Genomic DNA, 8,614 nt, shown 5'->3' on the forward strand with positions numbered 1-8,614 from the left:
TAGAGGTTGTGGCTTCTTGAGAATTTGTAACTTATTTGCAAGGATAATATGGTACGATCAGGTCCAATTGCCAAATAAAAAGGAGAATCTCCTCGTAGAACACATAATTGAGAACAAGTAACTTCATTTAACTGTAACTTGTCTGTTTGGCTTAGTGTAGTTGCCAAATACATTCTTCCCCTAATATAGATCTACACTACTCAAACTATCTGTAATCTGTATGTGAAAATCTTAGTGAAACACTTGAAAGGAAATCACTTCTTTTAATTAATAATGTCTCTGTTGAGGTTTGATTTCATGGTGATAATAGATAATTGTATTATATTGTTCTCTTCGGTGTATCTATTTGAAGAAAATTTTGTTAAGCTTCATTTCACAATCTTATAATATTTTTCGTTAGGAGCATCTAAAGCAAAAAAAAAAACCCGAAACTTCATACCTACTTTTTTTTTTGTTGAAAGAGCTTCATACTTGAATTGATTAGACGCATTGAAGAAGAAAGTTCAGATATACACTATTGACGATTGGGGCTCATTCTGTTATGAAGGTTCTTGATCTTCTGATTCGACTTCTCTCATATTGTTAACTATAATCTGAACTTTTGTTGATAATTTTTCATTGTGTTCCTCAATGTCTTTGATAATTGCATGTATCTGTTCTCGATATGCTGCACATAGGCGGTTCTTGCGCCGAAGCTCTATTGTTAGTTCTTGTATTTTCTTGTCCTAGAAGCATAAACAAATAGAAAATGAAATCATTCTAAGAATGGAAAATGATGATGATATTATTTTTGAGCAGAACGTTAGTATCGACAACCATTATAAATGTATGACAATAATTATAAATTGACACCAACATTCCATAGATTCCAATAAAGTTGGAAGAATACTTTGTTTATAAACTAAAACAGTTCAGTGACCAAAAGAAGGGATATCTGAAAACAGAGATCATGGTTTTTAATGGACTCCAAGTTCATCATAGTCGTCCAACTCTGATCAACCGGGTTTTCTTTCGGACAAGCGATGTAACCCTTACTCTGAGAAGTTTACCTTTCAAAAGAGGATTTAATTCAACGAAAAGCACAAGTTTATGAAAGAACCTAAATAAATTCAGTGGGAAGTATATGTAGTAATTTTCGTTTATTTGTTGAGATTGGACTATATCATTTTGGTTTCTACATATCCTAATATCCTGAAATTGATATATTCATCTACACTTGGTATCTAGTTGGATAATCTTATTCAGTTCAGTGATTTGATGAGATTTCGCGTTTGCACATTGTACATGTAGTCTTGTATATGATCACGTCTGCGTATAACTAGGGTATAGCCCGTACCTCTGGCACGGCATTATTTCTTGATCACGTTACACAAATGAACACACACTAGCATCGTGCAACAAAGACATCATCTCAAATTCTCCCAAACTTGCCTCGCATGCATGTACATTCATTAAAAAATATCACACTATAAAATTGCTTCAAAATTAACATGACCAGTAGAAATTACAGAATCTTTCCTTGTACTATAAAATAGCTATGAACATCAAAGAAAAACTGACTTCTGTTTTAGAAAGATAGAGTAGAGACAAAATGAAGAAAATGGAGAAGAAGAAGATTTGAACCCGAAATAGAGACTCTATTCTTTCTCTAGCTTTCTCTCACACAGAAAACACCTAATATTGAGAGATTTAAGGAGAAAATAGAGGTGTAATTATTTTTAGAAGTTGGTTAACCAAATAAGTGGGAAGTTATCTTGAGAAGTTGTTAAACTAGTGGAAGTACATCCGGTGGTGAAAACTTAACGATAGATACTTGGTGGATGAGATTTATAATTGCAAGTTATGAGATGACAAAATACCTAGCTAATTTGTTATATAGTATTCATTGTCAATAAAAATATCGGGTTAGTAGGTTGCCTTGTTCAATACTTCATACTAGTGTTGATGCAACTAACAAAATAGCATTAAGGTTTTATGCGAAGTGGGACCAAGACAAGTCAGGGATTGGATGACCTAGAGGAAGATTTTCTATTTTTAGTAGTTTCTGAATTCTATATATTCTAGGTTTATTAGTTTCAGAGTTTTAGTTGTTTTAGGGAAGATTTTCTAGTTTTTAGCAGTTTCTTAATTTTGGTTGTTTTCCTAGTTTTCAGCAGTTTCATAGATTCTAATTATTTTAAAGTTTTAGTAATTTTAGACTTCTATTATTTTAGAGTTTCTAGCCTATAAATAGGCCTTTTATGTTCATTGTTAAGGGAGCTTAGTTTATTGGATAAAACTTCGTTTGACTTAATCAATCATAGAGGAGCGATATCTATACTTTAATCTTTGGCCTACTGCGCGATGCATCAGTTGGTATCACAGCTTGCGTCGATCTTTAACAATGTCACCGAGAAGACAACCTGTTGTAGGTAGGGAGAATCCTATGGATATTGTTAATAAAAGAACATTAATTCAAGTTGTGAAACAACGATTAGACCAATGTTGTTAAATCGTATCACGCATCGTTTTTTGACTTAATAAATCGAATCGTAGATTCAAATCGGAAATTGTAAGATTTTTTTATTTCTAATAAAATATACATAATTACATACAATATATATGTACATAGCGATAATTATTCACAATATGAATGTCACTTTTTCTTGTTTAAACACAATAATAAAATTAAACAAGTTACTTCATTTAAATATTTTAACTAGAGGCTAGCGTTCTTTTTATGCATAAAAGTAAAAATAAACTTGGGATCCAGCTGTAAGTTTCATCTTTCTCACTCTAGAATATTGAAAGACATGCTATAACGACCTTGATCTTTCTTTGTGTAACGTCAGAAATCAAAATACAAACCATGAACAGAAAAAAAACTAGAAGAAGAAGGAAATGGAAGAACCAAAGAATAAACTTAGCGACCTAAGAGATTAGCTCTGTGAATGCTGATTTGTGTTTTGTAATCTTCTCTTTTTTCCTTCTACTTATTCTGGAAGAACTATCCCTAAATTATTCATCCATCGATACAGTTTTTGTCAAATTGGAAGAACAATTACAAATCGTGGGATTCAAATTGAATCACACGATTCACGATTTTCTAAACGATTTACATTAAAAATCTTAGGATTCATCATCAAAACGATTTAATGAACGATTCAAATCGATTTTGCAAAGATCCGATTTGGATCTTACGATTTGAATCTTAAATCTTACAAGTTTAACAACATTGGATTAGACAGTGTTGACGAATGGTGGCAATAGATGACTCGAATGATGGAAAGATTGACGCATCGGTTAGATGCCTTGTTGTTGGGGACCGACTTCACCAAATCGTCATTCGATAAGGGATGATGAATCTACTGAAGATGATTTTGTTAATCCTTTTGCTGGGGATGTTCAGGGAAGAAGGAATCAAACCAATCACGTTTCTCGAAGATGGGAAGCGGGATTGAGGATTGATATCCCAGAATTCAGAGAACGTTGTCAACATGAAGAATTCCTCGACTTTCTAACTGCGGTGACGATATTTTAGAGGTTTAAGGGGATACCTCAGGATAGACAGGATTCTCTTGTGGCTACTAGACTTCGTGACAGGGCTACTGCATGGTGGCAGCAACATAAGTTGGTGCGGTCCAGAACAGGGAAATCAAAAGTAACTTCGTGAGAGAAGATGAAGAAATATATGCGTGCCACTGATGAGCCCAGAGGAACAAGTGGAGTATGAGAAGGGCAAGTATGTTTGGATCGTTTTAACCAAAGATAGATTTCCAGTGGGCGAACATAACATGTTATCATCAAAGAAAATCAGACCATTGGAGATACTTGAGAAGATTAATCAAAATGCTTATCGTCTGAAATTGCCAAGCCATGTGCACTCCTCAATTGTTTTTAATGTCAAACACTTATTACCATATTCTGGAGATGATTCAGACGAGGACGATTCAAATTCGAGGTTGAACTCTGTCAAACCCGAGGAGGATGATGCAACTAAGAAAATAGCATTAGGGTTTTATACGAAGTGGGATTGTGACAAGTCAGGGATTGGATGACCTAGAGGAAGATTTTCTATTTTTAGTAGTTTCCAAATTTTATATATTTTAGGTTTAGTAGTTTCGGAGTTTAAGTTGCCTTAGAGAAAATTTTCTAGTTTTTAGCAGTTTTTCAATTTTGGTTGTTTCCTAGTTTTTAGCAGTTTTCTAGATTTAGTTATTTTAAAGTTTTAGTAATTTTAGACTTCTATTATTTTAGGGTTTGTAGCCTATAAATAGGCCTTTTATGTTCATTTTTAAGGGAGCTTAGTTTATTAAATAAAATTTCGTTTGATTTAATCAATCATAGAGGAGCGATCTCTATACTTTAATCTTTTGCCTACTACGCGCTGCATCAGGTGTACAGAGTGTTGGATAGCGAAACCTTGTGTCCATGTCGTACGGACCTAAACTCATCTTGGTGATTTGGTGTTGGATAACAGGATTTAAAGGTGCTGGATACCGAAAACTCATGTAGATGTCCATATTTAGGTGACTTCACGTGCATTCTAGGACAATAAGGCCTTATTGTTTCGTATAAATCTATAATTGATGGTACAGACAATTTGAAATTTGGTGAGCCCGAACAATGTATAAAGGAAGACTGGTTAAAGGCAATGAAAAACTGGAAAAAAATATTTATTTTAGTAAATGAAAAGAACTCACCATTGTATGACGACATTCACGGGCAGAAACCTCTACGGATGGTTATGATCCTTAAGAGATCTCGTAACAACCCATTTCCCAGACTTGTCTATCTTTACAAAATCATCGCCTTACAACCTTCGTGCGTGCTGCTTCCTAACTACACCATGTTTCCCTCTAATACTTACACAATATCCTTCTTTATTGCGTCCAAGTCCGCGAGAAAGAATTTTCCAATCAACCCCCGAGCCACGGCATGACATGACACCCATTATAAATCCCACCCACCTTACGTAATCATCATAAAATGCTTTAGCTGCATCTTCAGACTCAAATTTCATACCCTCGTATGGTTCAAGAACTGAATCACCCTCACACCTCATGATGTCTCCTCCATCTATAGAACATTCTAATGCTCCAAATGCATCATCCAGACTGGTTCTCAAATCCACCGTCAAACAAGAATTAGTGTTAATTCTCATTAGATCGCCTAATCACATACCAATTACAGCTTAAAATTGTCGAATATTATTACACCGAATGCCCAATATGGACACTACTGATGATAAACAAGGCCGACTTTTTGGATAAATTTGATATTCGATACCGGCAGTTACCATTCGAGCTCTAGTACAATATTTCACTTTTCTTCAACAAAAAATAAATTATTTAGACTAGGCATTTAATCGAACATTTGGGGTGTCCCAAACAAGTTGAGAGTGAGTTTCAATTTTAACATTCAAAATTCCCAAATTTGGAGGTATGAATCCAAATCCAACAAAACAAAGACTAACCCAAAATCAGCTATATCTGAAAGCATAAAAGAAAAGAAAATAATGAATACCCAACAAAACTTACTTGATCTCACTTCTCTGAGACGAAATTGGAGAAACCCGAGTCTAGTGAGAGAGGGAGCGAGAGATGGGTTAGCTAACAATTTGGTGGTTAGTGATGATGAATGTGAAGATGGAGATTGGAGGATCTATTGAGGGTTTGATGGGGTTGGGGATTCCAAGTTAGGAAAAATGAATACACAATTTTGAGTATCAAATGAAGAAATTTCTTGTTGGGATATTGGAAGTTCTCCTTATCTATACAATATTGAATAGGGGCCATGGGTTGAAAGTCCAAAAGTTAGGAAAAATTCGGTCCAAGATCCACCCTTAAAGATCTATAGGTTTTTAGTCCTTTGTCTAAAATGCCAAAATACGCTCAGTAAACAGATTTTATACATCTGGTAGTTTGTGCAATGCATCCGGTAGCTTGTTTAATGCATCTGGTAGTTTGTATATTGCATCTGACAGTTTGTACAATGCATTTTTAAATATGTAAACCATTTTAGTCTATGATTATAGGTTCTTAGCATCTGAAAAATTAGGTTACGAACTTGACTTTGTATGAGTCTTAGATGTACAATAATTGTATCTGGTAGTTTGTACAATGCATTTTATTCAATGTTGGTATATTGTATCTGGTAGTTTGTACAATGCATCTTTAAGTGTGTAATTGTATCTGGTGAATTGTACAAACTATGTGAATAATGTACAATAATTCTGAAAAATGCATGGAGAATCATAAGTAATGCTTGAAAAACATGATGAGCAATGTAAGGTACAAGTTCGACAATGTTAGAGTAATGGTTGAATTATAAAATACAAATGAAGTATACATTGTATGTAATGTATGGTACAACTAATACAATGCGACAATAATGGTTAAAATATAAAAGAAGCTTAAAAAAAATACATTGTATTATCATTCCTTACACATTCTTAAAAATGTACATATTGTAAATCATTAGACAATTAGAACATACATTTCAAAAAATGTACAAACTATCTGAATAATGTACCACACTATCTAAATAATGTACCACAATTCAGAAAAATGTGTACAGAATTATATGTATAGAGGGGTAAAGTTGGAAGAAAGAAAAACAAAATCCCTAGAGATAGGATTTAGTGCATTGGGATCCGTTTTTGGATTGATGTGAGTTTATAGTTTGTTTTTGGACTTTTGATTCATTTTGGGAGATGAATGGACTATTTGTACCAATAAGGCCTTCTCATGTAATCTTTTTTTTTTTTTGAAAGGGAATGCATGTACTCTACATGTTCGGAAATAATGTAGTAGGAGTAATTTTCAAAGGAGCCAACAACTGGTAGCCCAGTTGGTTAGTGCATTTTTCTGCAACGAAGAGTCCCAGGTTCGATCTAGTGGAAGTGTAAATCCAGGAATGCTGAACTTGGGTTATTATAAATACGGGGTATATATTATGTAATAAATTTGCCGGGCTTTAGGAATCTTTCATCTTGTTGGGCTTTAGGCCTCTTTTTCCTTTTTTTTAGTTTAACTTAGGCAGTTATCGAGCTTATCACATCTTCGTGATGTATCAATGCCTTGTAACGACTAACGTAGAACGTAGTCGATTTCTAAAAAAAAATATATTCAAAGGAAATGAAAATCCAACATTCTATATATACTTTATTAAGTATCGAAATCAATTTATACAATGTACTCATGTAATTCATTTCACCTTATTATTGATAAAGTTTGTTTTGACACTTGGTATTATAGCAGTTTAGAATCTGGTGTGACGAGGAAAGAGTGTGTTTTTTTTTTGTTGAAGAGAAGCATTATTCACATCTCACCTTCAAAATAAATTATAAGATTTTAGCACAAAGGTTAATTAAATCATCCTCGAGATCCTTCTAGTTGACAATCCAACCCTTGACATTTGCGATATTATCTATTAGTATTTAGAAGTAAAACCAAATCGGTCTGGCATAATTACAATGTAGTAAGATATGATTAATAGTTTTGTTCTGGTTGCAATACGGACGCGTATAATAATTACCAATAAATTACCCAATCTTGTCTCTAACGGGTAGACTGTTCGTGCAACATTTCCATAGGAAGAGATTTATTTTAGGAGTCGTGTTGATATTCAAGATAAAGTTCTAGTTCACACCCTCATTTTGGTGTGTATATGATCCTGTCATTCTTAGAATTATGGTACATCGAACTTATAGTGTAGTTACCTGATTTCGTTAGCGGCCATCTTACCGTATCCTCTTTATGTTCCTGCAGGTGAATACTTAGAATGGCATTAGCAATATCATTAGTAAAACACTGATTAATTAAATTTATGTTCCACGTGTTACTATGTTTGAGTTGGGCCACCCAATTGAGGTTGACATTCCTAATGTTAGGAATAGGAGGGGGATGATCAGGGATCCAATAATCATGCCAGATATCAATATGCGTGCCCTGATTGACATCCCAAAAGAGTAGGCCGAAAACTTGGTTGAAGTGTTTACAAATGGATTTCCAAATCCATGAGTGATTAAGTTTGGAAAGAAGGGTTTGGGTTCTTTTGGGACGTATTTGGCTGTAAGCAGTTTCGCCCAAAGGGCCTGAGGGTTCTTAATCATGCGCCAATCCAATTTGCCGAGAAAAGCTTGGTTATCAAGATGAGGAAGGCGGAAACCTACTCCCCCCAAGTTACGAGGAAGGAAAATGGAGGACCAGTTAATGGTATGGATGGTTTTGGATTTTCCCCACCATAAAGACCTTTGAAGAGTCTCGATGTGGTTATTTATTCCTTTGGGAAGGGCAAAACACTACATTTGGTATCGGAGAACGGCCGCTGCAATTGTGGAGATAACCACTGAACGACTAGCTTGGGATAGGACATTAGTATGCCACTTGGAAAGTCTATTCTGAATCTGGGATATGAGGGAGCAAAAAGTTTGTTTTTTGTTAGCCCCAATGAAAAGGTTGGTACCAAGATATTTGTCAAAAGAAGAAGATTGTTGAACTTTAAGATTGTGGATGATCATCCGCTTGAATTTAGGGTGAATTTTTTTGGAGAAAAAGATAGTGGATTTAGCATAGTTAATCATTTGGCTAGAGGCCTCACTAAAGGTTTTAAGGATTTGTTTAAGGTAGTA

The 8,614-nt window shown here is 34.5% G+C and overlaps 1 pseudogene; it reads right to left on the reverse strand.

The window, feature by feature from the left end:
• Positions 1 to 533: 533 nt before the first annotated feature.
• LOC147543713 (protein FAR1-RELATED SEQUENCE 2-like) lies at positions 534 to 5,143 on the reverse strand (annotated as a pseudogene).
• Positions 5,144 to 8,614: the final 3,471 nt, after the last annotated feature.

Source organism: Eschscholzia californica, unplaced genomic scaffold, assembly GCF_041429995.1.
Source record: "Eschscholzia californica isolate CP2 unplaced genomic scaffold, dmEscCali1.0.p SCAF_4, whole genome shotgun sequence".
Classification (NCBI taxonomy): Eukaryota; Viridiplantae; Streptophyta; class Magnoliopsida; order Ranunculales; family Papaveraceae; genus Eschscholzia; species Eschscholzia californica.